Source organism: Mirounga angustirostris, unplaced genomic scaffold (genome assembly GCF_029215605.1).
Source record: "Mirounga angustirostris isolate CCGP_5_RB_7025 unplaced genomic scaffold, mMirAng1.0.hap1 SCAF_10, whole genome shotgun sequence".
Lineage (NCBI taxonomy): Eukaryota > Metazoa > Chordata > Mammalia > Carnivora > Phocidae > Mirounga > Mirounga angustirostris.
Window position 1 is genome coordinate 28,695,958 of NW_026991718.1, and position 16,463 is coordinate 28,712,420.

General features: G+C 35.9%; 1 long non-coding RNA gene across 1 annotated transcript; it reads right to left on the reverse strand.

The window, feature by feature from the left end:
* Positions 1-505: 505 nt before the first annotated feature.
* LOC135361850 (uncharacterized) lies at positions 506-14,828 on the reverse strand. Its single transcript, XR_010405985.1, has 3 exons — positions 14,518-14,828; positions 9,175-9,246; positions 506-689 (listed from the first exon to the last, which is right to left on the reverse strand). It is a non-coding gene; the product is annotated as an uncharacterized LOC135361850 (long non-coding RNA).
* Positions 14,829-16,463: the final 1,635 nt, after the last annotated feature.

Genomic DNA, 16,463 nt, shown 5'->3' on the forward strand with positions numbered 1-16,463 from the left:
CTGAAGATAGTAGTAGCTCCAGCCTTGAGTGTTTTGAAATTTTCCTGACTGGTTTGGACTCTGCCTGATATAAAAGTAAATTTCCCTCCCTTCCTCCACTCCATGCTGATCTCTATATTTCCCATTTGTTTAATGTTTACTTAGGCATATCTAAAATTTTACATATCTTTATGCTGAAAATTAAACAGAAATGTCTATTTCTTTTTATAGTAATAGATCACACATTATTGGATAAGATTCTCAGTAACAGGAAACAGTATCAAATATAGCTGGTTTAAGCAGAAAGGGATTTATTAGAGAGCACTAAGTACCAGAGTTTCTGGAAAAGCCACAGAGACAGATTTGTATTATATGCAGTCCAAACTAAAAGGAGCCAGGAGAAAGGCTCATCTACACCACAGACTATTCTAGCAGAAAATCTACTGCTGAGACTACACAATTGGGCAGCCAGAATACTGGGACTCAACACCTGAATCTATGCCATAGCTGCCCCAGAAGGGCCAAATGTCCCCAGCATCACTCATTAAAGCATCACTGACCTTTCCGCATATAGCTGTGTCTCACCTTGCTCTTCCTTATCTCATTATGTCAGCCCAGGAGAACCTTGGCCACATCTGGAACCCAAGATTCATGTGAGCTTGGGAAATACAGTTTCTGCCTTTCCAGTCTCACAAGTACACAGAGGCATGCTAAAAAAAAAGAGAGAGAGAAAAAAAAAAGTTAGACTAGACCTTGCATAAGCCAACACAGAGTATCTGCCTCACAAATCTGTACAATTTGTTGGCAATTTTCTCTTTCCACTTAACAGCTTGATGTTTTTCTGAGTCAGTACACATAAAGCCATGTGATGGTTAATTTTATGTGTCAAATTGGCTAGGCTATAATATCCAGCTGTTTAATCAGACACTAATCAGGGTGTTGCTGTAAAGGTACTTTGTAGATGTGTTAACATCTACAATCAGTTGGCTTTAAGTAAATGCATTACTCTTGATATTGTGGGTGGGAGTCATCCAATCAGTTGAAGACTTTTGAGCAAAAAACGACAAACGTCTGTCATAACAAATAAAAGCTCAGGTGCATCACAATAAATGCTTAGTCCTTGATGGTGTAAATCTGACATGGGTGGGGCAGTCCCTCCTCCATATTGTAACTGTGCCATCTGGGACACAGGCCCTCCAAGGCCCACATGGAGAGGAAGAGAAGAATGGGAGAAGTCACACCTCTTCCAACTGCCTCCATATGTCGGTCCTTTTGCTTAGATTCATAGGCCAGAAGTAGTCGTGCGATCCCAAGCTCATTGCAAGGAAGTTTGGGAAATGTAGATAAGGCTATGGATATTTGAGAACACTAACAAGTTCTGTCATAAAACCTTCCATTGCTGAAGGACGTTTAATTAAACCATGTTAAATTCATGTTTCTTTAAAAATATATATTGTTAATAGGAAGGGAGAAAGGGGAGAGTAGAGGGAGTAAGGAAAGAAGAAAGGATATTCTTTATAGGTTATTTCATTCCTATAGGTTATATTTCTAAATGGAATAATGGGACAAATTCTTTTCACATTTTAAGTTTAACAGATACTTGAAAAGTAATTTCTGATAATGTGTAACAGGTTCACTCCTACCAGCAGTAGGAAAGCATTTGTTTCTGCACACTATTATCATCATTGAATGTTACTAATATTTTAAAAGTTTTCCATTCTGATGATATTTTCAAGTTATAAATGTTTCTATTAGTTAGGTATAACATATACTTATTGTTTATATTTCACTTTCTGGAGTTGCCTGTACATACAATTTGCCCATTTCTCTATTTGATGGTAGGATCTTTTCTTACTTTTAGAGAATAGCTTTATTTATTTTATGGCAATCTTGCCGTTATGTACCTTTGTTTTGTTTGTTATCTCTTGCAATCCAGACCTTATTTTTATCTGCTCAAATCCGTTACATTTATCCTTTATGACACGTCCTGTTTAATTTAGGAAATTCAATCAAAACCAAAGTTATAAAAAAAAAGTCTGCTATAGTTTTTTCAGATACATTATATTTCCTTTTTCTAATTAGTTTTTTCATTTATCTGAAATTCATTTTTAAATTGTATGAGTTGAATATCACTTTATTTTCTTTCAAATCAATGGTCAAATAGCTAAAAACTTTTATTGAGTAGCCATTCTTTCCTCTATATAATAGAATAGAATCTCTAATGTATATTTAATTCCCATATATACTGAAGCTTATTTGGGGCCCTCTGTTCAACTCTGTTGCTTTGCTTGGTTATTCCTTTTCTTAATCTGCACATTTATTGCAAATTTTAACATCTGGGATGAGACAAGTCCCCTTCTATTACATGTAGTCTTCAATATTTTCTTAGCAATGTTATACTTGATTTTTTCATATGGTTGTGGACATCTGTGTTTGTCTGTCCAGTTTCACTTGCCTCTCTTCACCACCCTGTTCTATATCTTAGGAGGCTGGCATCTGTGGACTGCTTCACTCTGAATCTCTTGCCTGTTGCCATTTGGCTTTGGTCAAGGAGAGGCACCCACATGAGACTGAAGGGCAGATATGGCATTTATTCACTCAGCTCCTTCCCAGCAGGACTACCAGTTCTCAGTAGCTTCCATCCAATGGCCAAAGTTCTTGTGGGGTGGTCCTCTCCTACAGCTAGAGTTAGAACTCTCTGGTTGCTAGTCCCTCCCCTTTCTCATTGGTTAAGGATTCATGATGGTAATGTGAGTCTAGGGCTTTACCATTTCCGCAGGTTCCATTTCACCCTACCAAAAACTTTGTAAATCATCCCTTTATTAAACTTCCTTCAATTACTTCCTTTGAAATTTGAGTGTACGATCTACTTTCTGCCACAAAGCTAATGATATACAAAGGAACTATGAATGGAACACAAGAGATACCACTGGGACTATTCCTGGAACCATGTGAAATGCATATACTAATTTGGGAAGGATTTATGTTTGTTAGTAAATCTTCCCATTGAGAACATCATCACTTTTCATTTCATTTGTCATTCAATAAATGTTTTTCTTTAAACAAATTTTTTAAACATTCTTGTTAGTTTATTTCTATTGAGATTAGAATATTTTTTATTTCCATTCTAACAGGTTTTTGTTACCATAGAGGAAAATCATTAAATATTTATCATGTTTCCAGATAACTTACTGTATCCTCTTATTATTTACAATGATTTTTTTCTGACTTGTGGAATTACCTAGGTATACAAACAAATCATATGAAAATCATGATAATTTTATTTCTGGTTTTAAGTGTTGATGCAACTTACTTACTCTCTTGTTATGCTGCATGAACCAGAAATACAAAATAAAACTGAAAATAATGATTTATTAGAGCCTTCCCTCTCTTTTATTTGATTTTAATATCAATTACTTTACTATTTCATCATTTATTAGGATTTTTCTTCTTTCTTCTGGAAAATAATTTTCACCACTTTTATTCCCAATTTATTTATTTTTTTACTTTAAATCAGTTGTTTTACTTAAATTACTCCGCAAAATCTGTTGATAGTGAGAGGATTTTTTTCCCTATAATTTAATATTACAAGTCGTATAGTTAGATCTTAGCTTTGAAACATTCTTGCATCCTTGTAATAAACTATTTGGCCACAGTATATTATTATTATTTTAAAACACTCCTGTGATTCCATTTGCCAAGATCACAGTTGGGATATTTCCATCTATATTCACAAGTGACCTAGACTAAATTTTGTACTATTTTTTCAAATTTTTGTGTGAGGGGTTTTGTTCACTTTATAAAATGAATTTTTGAAGCTTTTTTCCATGCTCTGGAAAAGTCTGAATATATAGAAAATGCCTGTTTCTTGAAGGCTAGCTAGAACTTAACTTTAAAACCAACCAAACTTTATATATTTTAGTGGTAGGTTGTTAGTACTCTTTTACACACACACAACATAAAAATACATATGGCTATTGTTCTGTTCAAATACTTTATTTCTTCATGAGTAAATTTTTTATTTTATTGATTGCTACAAATCATTTCTTCACTTGCTTTTGCTTTCAGTGTTCCACTCTACTTTTTATTTATTTTGTTTTTCAATTATTTTTAGATTTAACTTTACAAATTTTATTATTTTGCTTTCTTTTACTTTTCTCTTTCCTTAAGTTGAACACTTAAACATGCATGTTCTCTCCCTTTTGCTAATAAGCTTCCAGGTTATGCACTTTTTTAAACTTAAGCCATATCCCATAGATTTCAATAATTAGTGCTCTTATTCCTGTCAACTTCTAGATTATTTCTAATTTCACTTTTGTTTTTCTCTTGACCCAGAAATTACTCAAAACCTTCTTAATTTCAGTTGCAGTTGTTCTAAAATTTGATTAAACTTTTAATTATCTCATTCTTGAGATGTTGTTCTTATTTTTGTTAAAATTTTGGTTTGTAACCAAAAAATGAGATCCTTTAAATAGCCACATTTTGGAACTTTTAAGATTTATTTTTGTGGTCAAGTACATGATAATTTTATTGTAATTCTTACATTTTCTGTGTGAAATCCTTTTAATAGCATTACTTCCCCCCCCCCAATGATCTATCCAATTCTGAAAGAGGGGTATTGAAATTCCACTGTTCCTGAATACTCTGTCAGTTATCAAGTTCTTGTCTCTCAGTTCCAAATGTACCCTTCATTGCCCTATTTGTAAAACTGGAGCTGGATGCTATAAACGTTTCTCCTTTGACACCTGGCATAATATTAGCCTTTGTCAGTAGACGGTGGTGGAGGGACACTGCACAGTCACCCTAGGTAGCTTCTAAGCAATTCAACTTCACCACGTGGGCAGCCTCCGGGCAACTTTTGTTGCTATTCCAACAGGCAGTTCCTGCTTACCAGCTGCAATCTGCCATACCGGTACCATACCTGGCTTTAGTCACATCCTTTATCGTGATATCTAAATCTTAGGCTGGGGTAAAGAGTGAAGTGAGGGAAGTAGCTTTCCCAAACTCGTTCCTTTCTTAGATACTCAGTCTCAGCCCTTGGGGTGGTGGCTGTTCCCTTTATCTGCCCTTCCAGCATTCTGTAGAGCTCACTTTACTTCTTAGTAGCTAATCTCCTGTTACCAGTTAAAAATTCTTTATATTAAACTTTCTCTATTCAAATTGCAATGTGATTATTATCTCCTGACTGGACCCTTTCTGTTACATATACCAAGTAGTTTTGCAGCTTTTTAAAAACTTAATTATCGGATGATGTCTCTCTGCTACATTTGATGCTTTATTTTTGTGTGGAATTCCCCATTTTTTTGATATCATAATGACCACCCCTTTTTTCTTTGCATTTACTATTTATATCTTTGCCCTCCCTTTTATTTATAACCCTTGTGGGTTGCTGCTGTTGTTGTTGTTGTTGTTGTTTTATTTCTGTTACATCTCCTATAAAAAGCAGACAGCTGGACTTTGTCTTTTAATTGGAGAATTCAACCTATTTACATTTATTGTGAAAAGTGATATGTTTGTTCTAATTAAAATTAGAAGTTAACATCTAATTTTTTTTTAAGATTTTTTTTATTTGAGAGAGAGAGTGAGAGAGAGAGAGAGCACAAGAGGGGGGAGCGGGAGAGGGAGAAGCAGACTCCCCGCCGAGCAGGGAGCCCGATGCGGGACTCGATCCCGGGACTCCAGGATCATGACCTGAGCCGAAGGCAGTCGCTTAACCAACTGAGCCACCCAGGCGCCCCTTAACATCTAATTTTATGTTAACTTCTTTATTATACTCTTTCCTTTTCTTATGCTTTTCTACTTCCACTAGCTTGAACAAGTTGTGTGTGTGTGTGTGTGTGTGTGCTCTGTTTATTTTGTTTTGCATTCCAGTTGCCCCTAATAATAATTTATAAAAAGTAATGTTTCTCTATTTGCTAGTTCATTCGCATGTATTTTAAACAGTCATATTAAAACCCATATTTCTCTGAGATTTTATTAAAATTAATGGTACCTTTACCATTCCCCACAATGATGGGACCTTAAGAATATTTTACTCTCTCATTCATTCATACCATTTCCAAATCCTAGATTTTGTGAACTACTTCAGAAATGTAATTCCATATTATTTTTCACTATTTCCTTTAGAGTATGCCTTTTCTCGGTATACTTACTCAAAAGTGATATTACAATTTGCAATCACTTTATTCTCATCCACGTATTTTACTAGAGTCATTGCTCACTGCTATATCTTGTATTCTTTATTTTCCATTTGCTTTAGATCTCTATTCAAATTTACTATCATTTATGCTGGAGTACATCCTTGAGTAATTTTGAATAAGAATATGAGTAGAATACTTTGAGTTCCTACATATCCAAAAAAATGCCCCTCTTTTGTCATCATATGAATGATAACTTTTCTGAGAGTAGGATTTTTATGCAACAGTGCTTTCTCTCTCAAAAGTTTATAAACATTATTCCACTAGCATCTAGTGTGGCATATAAGAAGTCAAAGTCAAACACTCCTTTTCCATTATATTCAAACTTTTTTATCTGTCTGAAAAATGTATATTTTTTCTCTTTCCACAGAGGCCAGAAATTTCACAAAGAAATGTCTAGATGTGTGGGGGTGCTTTTTTTTTTTTTTTCCATCACGTCTGCCTGACATTTAGTAAGCCTTTTGATCTTCATATCAGGGAGTTGAAGATTATTGCTTTGATTATTGATTCCATTTCCATCTGCTCCATTTTCTCTTGAAATGCTGATTATTTGCATATTACTTCTCTTAGGACTGTCCTCCATATCTCTTATATTTTCAGTCATGATTTACATTGCTTAATATTTTTCTTTTGTGTTGAAATATAGTTCCTCCATTTAACCTTCTGATCACAATCTCAGTTTTCAGCAGTAATGATTCTGTTTTTCACTTTTAATGGTGCAGTCTCCCCAATCAGAGCCACTTGTTTCCATTTTTCAGCTTTGTCTCCTTCCTGAGCTTTGCATACTCCTGTTAGAAAGTGAAAGTCTCTTCAGCATGAGCTTTCACCCTGGCTCTTCAGTAGTGGTAGGCTGCCAGGCAGTGAAAGATATCATGAGATTTTCTTTGCCAGAAGATGGGAGGTGACAGGGCTAAATCAAGTCCTCTCCATTAGGGCTTAGGTAGGAGCCTCTACCAGTATAGAGAACCATACCTCCCAGCTATGTGGAAAAAGTAATTCTACCCTACCTAGATATTTCTCTCAGACAACTAGTATCAGCAGGCAAAGTATTTCTTCTGGGGACTGCATAGTGTAAGAAGATAGGTTGGTTCTTCTGTATGTGTTAGCTCAAGTGTTTCACCTAAGTGAGCTATGAGGGAGAGATTTTCACTATGGGTTTTGCCACAGATGTAGAACCACACTGAAATGACTGGATCCTTGGTCATCTTGCATTGACAACAGTGGTGCCCTGACGTTGCATCTTGTCATCAGTGAATCCGAAGCCTCAGATGTCACATTTGGGATCTTTTCCACCTTTTCCAGTTTTAGGGTAGACTTAGCTTAGTAATTCAGTACCCCAACAGAAGGGAAATCATGGTGATATATGCTCAGGGCATTTCCCCTGTTGATGTTAGTCTTCATTGTTTTGGTAAGTCTTGCTACCAAAATATTTTTTTTTACAAAAATGTTTTACGACATTATTTACAAAAATTTCTTTTTGCAAAATATTCAAACATTTGAGAACTACACAATGCACTTTGGGAAAATTGCTATAATTCACATCCCATTCTACTCCACCCATCCCAGCCCCAAATCACCATGAGTGATTTGGTATGATTTTTCTTCAGGTTCTTTTTCTGTGTAGATACTAATATGATAAGTATAAAATTTATAGTCAATTTCCTAAGCAAATTCTCTTCATTTTTATAATGAGTTCATACCTGGCTCTGAAATCCCAGCTTACTTAATGTGAACATATTACTCAGATCAATTTCAGGATTTCTTGCAATCCAATACAGTGATTTCTTGATGGCTTCAGGTTTATGAATCAGTTACATTCTAGATTCATATTCATTTCCAGGATTTTCCTCTATATCTACCTGTTCTCTTACTTGTCTATATTCTTAAAGCCTGCTGCCAAATAGGTTAGTAAGTGTATTAGTCAGGGTTCTCCGGAGAAACAGAACCAATAGAACATATAGAGAGATACATAAGAGAATATTTATTATAGAAATTGGTTCATGCAGTTATGGAGGCAGAGAAGTTCCATGATCCAACATCTACTAGCTAGAAAGCCTGAGAAACTGGTGGTGTAACTCAATCCAAGTCTGAAGGCCTAAGAATTCGGGGGCTGATGGTGGGAGTCCCAGGCTGAGTCCAAAAATCTGAGAAGCAGGAGGGCAAGAGAAGATGGATGTCTCTGCTCAAGCAGAGAAAGCAAATTTGCCTTTCCTTCATCTTTTTGTTCTAATCGGGCCCTCAACAGACTGGATGATGGCCACCCACACTGGGGAGGACCATCTGCTTTACTTAGTTCACCAACTGAAATATTAATCTCTTCCAGAAACATCTTCATAGACACACTCAGAAATAATGTTTTTACCAGCTATTTGGGCATCTTCTAGCCCAGTCAAGTTGATGCAGAAAATTACGATTCCAATAAGAAAAAAGAGATCATTTTTAGACTTGGGCCATTGTTAGGACTCTACAGATACACCCCTCCCATCTGTGCCCACACTTCCTAGAGCTTCCTCAAGCTTTCAGCCCAGCTGGTGTTTCCTGGAGTAGGGCTTCTTGGAGATTTCTACCACATATGCTGACTATCTATGACCTAGGATGTTCTCTCCTCACCACTACTATGCAGTTATGATTTTCCCCTCACCTCATACTTCTTCATATATTTGCAGGTCTCCTGACCCTGCCCCTCTGCTACTTCTACATCCCACTAGGACAATTTGGTTTTGCCCATTTCTTTTGGAAGTCAGAAGAAATGCTCTCCTCTCTCCTACTTCTGCTATCTCCACATGCCGCACAGCCATTTCTTCTGCTCTTCATACCTTACAGTCTGGAGTACTCCAACTAACTTCCTACCTGAAGAATTATACAGATTTTCCTAATCTTAGTTCTTTAGTTTTTCTCAAAAAACAGGGGAAAATCTGGTTTTCTTCTCTCCTTCCTCCCATTGTGTACATGGCATGGGGAGGGGGTGTTGGAAGGCAGAAAAAAGCAACCCACTTACTTCATTTTATCCCAGTTCCTCCTCTTCCTGCCAAATTCAGCCAAGCTTTGCAAATGTGTCTTTACTTTCACACTAGGAAAGAAGAATAAAACTAGCAGTTGTCATAACAAATTATTGTTATCAAAGTATTGGTCTACCACAAATTAAAACCTTACATAGCAATAAAGCATATCAACATTTTATTGTTGAACACCCAGATGTGCTGGCCTCCTGTGGATATTAGCTTTTTTCTTCACTCACCTTGAACTAAACATTGCATGGGACATACTTACACTAAAAAACTGTTCATTGTTTATCTTAAATCCAAATTCAGCTGGGTATCCTGTATGATACCTGGCATGTCTACATAAATCCCATTCAAAAAGGCTGGTCAGCCTCCTGATCTGTCTGCCTTCTCAATAATCAGTACCTTCCCCCATAGCATAAAACATTTCTGAATGCCAGTCTTTCTTTCATATGGCTCTGCCCTCCTCGGGATACTGGTTTGGTAATTCATCATTAGTTTGTATGTTTGTTTGTTTTTCAGTACCTTAAAGCAGATTTTTAAAATATATTTGATCTGTTATCTATGAGTTCAGTGAAAGAGTTGACATGCATTGCCCACCATATCTGACAATAATAAGTCTTCATGTTTATCTCTGAACCTGTATCTACTGTGATCCACAAGATGTTGAAGGGTTTGGTTGCTACTCAGGTGATACTGGAAGTTTTATTTTTGACCTAATTGACCATCCTGGATGCAATGTGAGGTTGTGGGCCTACCCCCCACAAGACCCTGTGCTGGCTATTGAACACTTCTAATTGAGGGGATGTACCTCCTAGGACCTAGTCTGTATGATAGTCAAAGGGATGATCACCTCTGGACTAATTGCAACAACTAAATTGAGCACTGAAGTTTCAAAGACCAAGCACCAAGGGGTGCCTGGGTGGCTCAGTTGGTTAAGCGTCCAACTCTTGGTTTCAGTTCAGGTCATGATCTCAAGGTCATGGGATTGAGCCCCATGCAGTCAGGCTCCAAGCTCAGCACAGAGTCTGCTTGAGATTCTCTCTCTCCCTCTCCATCTGCCCTTCCCTCCTGCACTCTTGCATGTATGCGTGTGCTCTCTCTCTCTCCAAAATAAATAAATAAATCTTAAAAAAAATATAGAAACTCTGCTTGGGATTCTCCCTCTTCCTCTGCCCCTCTAGCTCATGTACTCTCTCTCAAATAAATAAATAAAATCTTAAAAATACAAAACAAAAACAAATACCAAGCATAGAACACAGTTTTGGGGCCCAGAATAATCAATAAAACCTCGCTCTCTCCCATCCCACAAGGTTTCAGGAATAGTGAGAATCTGGGGGCTCCTCCATTTTCTGGCAAAGTACGAATTTTTCCTGTAAGGCTCTGACCTGCTCTAGCCAGACCTAAATCTTCAGGCTCCACCCATATACTTCGTCAAATGGCTACATCCAGACATAGGATACAGTTGAGGTGGGCAGCCTCCCACCTTATATATCCTTCAACAAAGGTTAGGCTTTCAGTTTGAAGAAACAAAGGAACATGCTGTTATAAAGCCATGTTCAGTTCCCAGAGTTGCACCCTGCAGACTTCTGTCTGGTGCCTACAAACTGGTAACATTCCAAGGGTATGTTTTAATCACAGCTTATTTACAAGGAGATCATATTATACATACTATGTTACATTTGATTTACTATCTCTGTGAAATCCTCTTGGGCAAGCACATATAGTCCTATCATGTTCCTTTTAATATGTGCCACTGTGTTCAATTGCATTAATATATCATGGTTTATTTATCATTATTTTAAAATTCAAAAGTAACAAAACTTTTTTTATAGTCTTGGGGGAAAATAGCCTAACTACATATATTTAATTTAATGAAGTATTGTAAGTGAGAGAATGGAGCTTTTTTAGCTCCACCCCTCAAATTAATATCTGGGTATATTTAAGCATTGGCAGCTCAGAGGTGGCTTCATCAACATTCATCCTAAAGTTACATCCTGGCCACATAGCAAATCTGCACTGGCTACATGGGTCTGGGAACTTGACAATTGCTCATTATTGTTTACCTTGTCCCTAATCACCCCCCCCTCATTCTCCATGGGCTGCCCTAAGAAGTTATGATCCCTTCTAAGCCTGCTTTCCCAGCTTTTCACCGTTTAAGTCATAACATCACTATGTGCTCCACTGAGAAAATAGAGGTATTTGAGTAGAATTTTCCTTACCTTACCTTACTGCAGCCTCTGCTGACCTAAAACATTCTCATCCTTTCTCTTTCTCCTAGCATCTCATCTCACACAAAGATACTTCTCTTCTCTACCCGGACTCCACAAGATGATCAGATGTCATGTGAGTACCCAAATAAGAATACATTTGGTACCCAGGGGGTTAAACCACATGAAAGTTTAACATGTGTGCCTGGCCTCCAAGGTATGAAAGAGAAGGAGAGTACAGTGAAAGGAAAAAAGGGGGGAGGGGGTGATGTGCAATATATTAATAATACAACAACTAAAACACTGAGCTTCATGATGTTGCAGACTGACAAAAGTTACAGAACAATATTTTGAGTAAATATTCAATCATAGCTCCCAATATCTATTGATACTTAACATTCCAGACAATGTTGTGTGATATTAGCAGTAATTTTTAAAGTGGAAACAATAGGGGGACTTCACTAACAGCAGAAAAAAACCCAAGTCTTAATTCTCAAGCCTGAGTCAGATTAATAAACATATAAATTTTATATTATGGAGATTAAAATAATCTTTATAGGGTTAAAGAAAATAGGCACTAGATAGGAGGAAAGATATGGAATCATAAACTTAAACGAATAGCATTCATTCTTTTCAAGTACATCAAAACACATCTTTATTTTTGCCAATGTATATTACCCATTTTTATCATAAATCAGTTTTCTGGTCTGACAGTAATTATTTTATGTTCCTTTGGGCCATTAGCCACTCACTAATGACTGTCAATGGTCATTATTATTATGCTGTTAGAGAAAAAATATCTCCTTTTTATAATCACTTGTTTCAATTTATTAAAGAGTAATTTTCCTTTTCAATTAGGACATTTATGATGTAGAATATTTTTAAATAATATTGATCCAAATAAAACACAGGTAAACATTTTGCAAATTTTAATCAGACATCGCAAGACCATATGTATTTTTGAGTATTCAAACTATATATTACAATCTTTACATAGTAAAGGACTGGATTTCACTGAAGTATTAGGTATTTAATGACTGGAATATTCCATTTGAACAGGTAAAATTATGAGTTATAAACAATTTGAGCAAAGGGTATTCCTTATAAAAGTTTTAAGTTTATTCAATGACTGCCTGGACAAAAAATAAGTTATCTTCTCATGCCTTGAACAGTTCGTAAAGAAATCTTTTTGCAGATGCTTAGGGAACCTGTATAAGGAGTCATTTGGGCTCACTGGTCAAGAAACAGAGCTTCAAAATTAGGCAGACCTGGATTCTAATCCCAACCAGACCACTTGTGCACTATATAACCTTTGATTGATTATCCAAATTACTTAAATTAATTATTTAATTTTTTAAATATTTTTAGAGACCTTCTGGTTTCCCATACATACACAGCAATGAGAATACCCACTTCATAGCATTGCTGTTGAGAAGATTAAATGAGCACATGTAAACCACACAGCTTCGCATAGAATTCCTTCAATAAATGGTCGTTACTATGATTAGCATAATAATTATTTAAACTGATGTCATTTTATATACTTTGTTTACATTTGCTCCAAAAGTTTGCTTAAAATTAAAGGCATTTCTTGAAATATTAAATGTGCTGAAATTTGCTACATTTACCAATCTCACTTGGATAATGAAAATTTGTAAGTTCATTCATTTTTTTTTTATCTTGCATTGTTATGGAAAAAATACTGCACTATAGAAGCAGAGAGCTCAGAAAACCTCAGAAGTTAGTAAGAGCTAATAGCACCTTAGCATAGTTAAAGCCGTGGCGATGCTGAGGGTACATTCATTTGGAGGCAATTACGTTTCCTCTCATTTTGTTTTACTTTTTCATGCTGCCATCCCTGGAAATATAAAGAGCTAATAAGGCTTTTTAAATGGCTGGTGCTGGTAAGTAGTCAAATATTTGGAGGCCAAGGGTCTTTAATCACCTAAGTGCTTTTCAGTGAATACTGGTGTGACAAAGGTTCATATTTAATTGATTCCAAAGTGACTTTATGCTAAGTAATGGTTCGCTAAAGAATTTGAAATTGTAGCTACTCCCAATTAAAAAGTATACATCTTCTATGTCAGAGTTGTTACCAGACATGTCAGAGCAAGTCACCGGGTCACTGAGATTCTGTGCACAGAAGTAGTAAATATAAGCGTATCTGTGTGCACTTGTACAGCAGGAAAGATGAAGGAGGAGGAACTTCCAATTATTTTAAATTTGTCTTATAAATATAAGTGAATTTCCCTCGAAGGTCTCTAAAAGACACAGGTAGTACAACTGATCAACATATGACATTTTGAGAACTGAATACAAAAACACCAGAGTCATCTAAGCCCGCCAATTACCAGGGCTGGAAATACATGTTTAGTTGCAACAAAATGAATCCCAACAAGGCTTGTGTAGATCTCTAATTTTGCTAGAGGGCACATCTATATTTCAGATATTCATATTTCTTCTACCATTAGAACTTTTCTATTATTGCAAGAGCTAATGTAACTCTAAGAAGCTCGGTGAGCATTAATGTAGAAAATTACCATCCCCTCACATCGACTTACCACTGCAATCATTATTCTAACTAGAAGCATGCTAGAACAGTTTGAAAGCCAAAAGAGAGTAACCGGTGATTTAAATCACTGGTCTTATTACCTATTAACAGAAACCACCAACAAAAGTTGATTTTTAGGAGAATCAAAACAGCTGGAAAGAAAGATAAGGGGAAAGAAACTTGTGTTGAAATCCTGTTTTCACTGAGCCCTTCTGTGAAGTTTAATGAGAAGGATGCTGTACTCTGTAAAGACATTTTGATTCCACTTTCATAAAGGTGGAAGAGAGCACTTACAATGCCATTTCTTTAACAAACACTTTATTTATGATAAATATTAAATTCAGGCACTATTGCCAAGAAAGCATTCACACAGGTGATGCATTATTGGTGCATTAAGCAAAGTTAAGAGATTTTAATTGTCTTGGGTAATAATGGATCCAAATTATCTTGAATCACAAACCTGTTGCATATTTCCCGGCTAATTATTGCTTTGATAATTACAGTAAAGAAAATTTCTCCCCTCACCTCCACACACGCATGTAACCCAAACACAGACATAAGAGTATAAATATACATACCAGAAGCACACTACTATATCTAAAAAATTTGGTTTTGCTGTTTACAGATGAGTTTAGTAGCTTTTGAAATGCATTCTTGTAAAAAAGACGATTATTCAAACCAACCAACTGGCAAATCATATTGTGAGGACTGACTGTATACATCAAGAAAGTGGTCAAGTTGTTTAGTCACCTTAAATTTTCTACCTATTAAGAAAAAAAGGTAAATGAGAGTTTGGCTAGTTGACATGTATAAAATCAGTATCTTTGTTAAGAAAAATGTTTTTATTTCATCCTATTTAGTATATGAGTTTCATAAACTTAAAACATACTTGACAATATTCTGAGCACTGCAGAGAGTACCAAAGATGCCAACCCTCAAGAACCTCATACCTGTTGAGAAAAGAAAAAAAAAAAATAATGCAATAATTGAAGCACAATAGAAACTATGATATTCATGTACTGAAATGATTGCAAATGTCTCACAATTAGAAACAAGAAAGGCTACCTTTGAGTAAAATTGAGTATTTAGAAGTCTGTGAAGAGAAAGCTAGGTTCAAACAGTTCCTTGAAGATTTAGGATTAGGGACTCAGCAAGAAAGGATGATGTACTTCCTTCCTTCAAAATTACTACGTTCGTAGAATATTTTCCGTTTTCCCATCAAACTTATATTCACAATATTAGCATAAACTAGAACCAATATACTCTTGACATTTGAAAAAGATGTACTGGAGGACTTTTGATCCTCGAATCACAAATGCTTCACTATCCTAAAAATTTCCCCATAAAATAAAATTGATTAAATATCTTAAGTTGCCCTTTCTGACTCTTGGTAAGATTTACTATATAGAGAAGAAAACTCTGGGGCTGGGTATAGGAAGGAGGGGCGAGATTCTCTTCTTAGCTCAGAGAATGGGACCCATTCACACAGTAACCTCAGTGAGATAACAACTGGCTTTTGGGGGTGCTTAAGAATTCATGAAAATCTCTAAGTCCCAAGGGTTTACTATATAAACCAAAGTGAGGACATTCACTTTGGGCACACCTAAATCATGTCTAGAGCTCTTTAAAAAGACAAATGCTTTTACTCCCTTCTGGACATTTTTTAAAATTTCCTATACGATTCTAATGTTCAGCTAGTGGAACCACAGAACCACCTACTAGAAAAAGTTGCCTGACCAAAATGTTTCAGTAAGTCATATTAAAAACCTGTGAGTAATTAACTCTACTCCAACATGTCAGAATTTCCTCCCACAAATATTTCTGAAACACAAAAAAATAAATTTTAATGTCTGCATTGAAATATTTACTTGATTATCAAAATAAGGACACTAAAATACCAAAAGCTTACCAAAGAAGAGTGTGAAAAAAATGCCAGAATCTTCAGAGTTATGATGTCTTTGTGAAAAACATGATTTCAGTCTTTAAGAACTATTTTGGGTATACTCTAATGCAGTGTTGTAGAAATTGCACTTTAGAGAGATAATGCAGCTTTATATTTCCATTTATTCATCATCTGTAATCATATAGTGAACAAAATCTGGTCACAGAAGAGCCTTTCAAAAGAATAAGATAACTTAGGAGAAATGGTAAGTTTATCTCTTTAAGCTAACCTCTTTTAAAAAACCAAATTGTTGCTCCTTATATAATATTATAGAAGTTGGCCTATTAAATGCCCAAATCCTGCCAATCTTAATGACGCTGATATTCCCTCTGTGTTTATCTTCAAGAAAATTGCTTTATAAAAAAACATGCTGCTGATTCTCTGAAAAATGAAAATCTCTTTCACTGGAAATATTAGCACAAGAAATTTCTCAAAAGCTACAAAATTTTACTTGAAATTTTTCAAGGAACCTGGGTGGCTCAGTCAGTTAAGTGTCTGACTCTTGATCTCAGCTCAGGTCTCGATCTCATGGTCATGACCTCAAGCCCCACTATGGGCTCCACACTCAGTGTGGAGCCTACT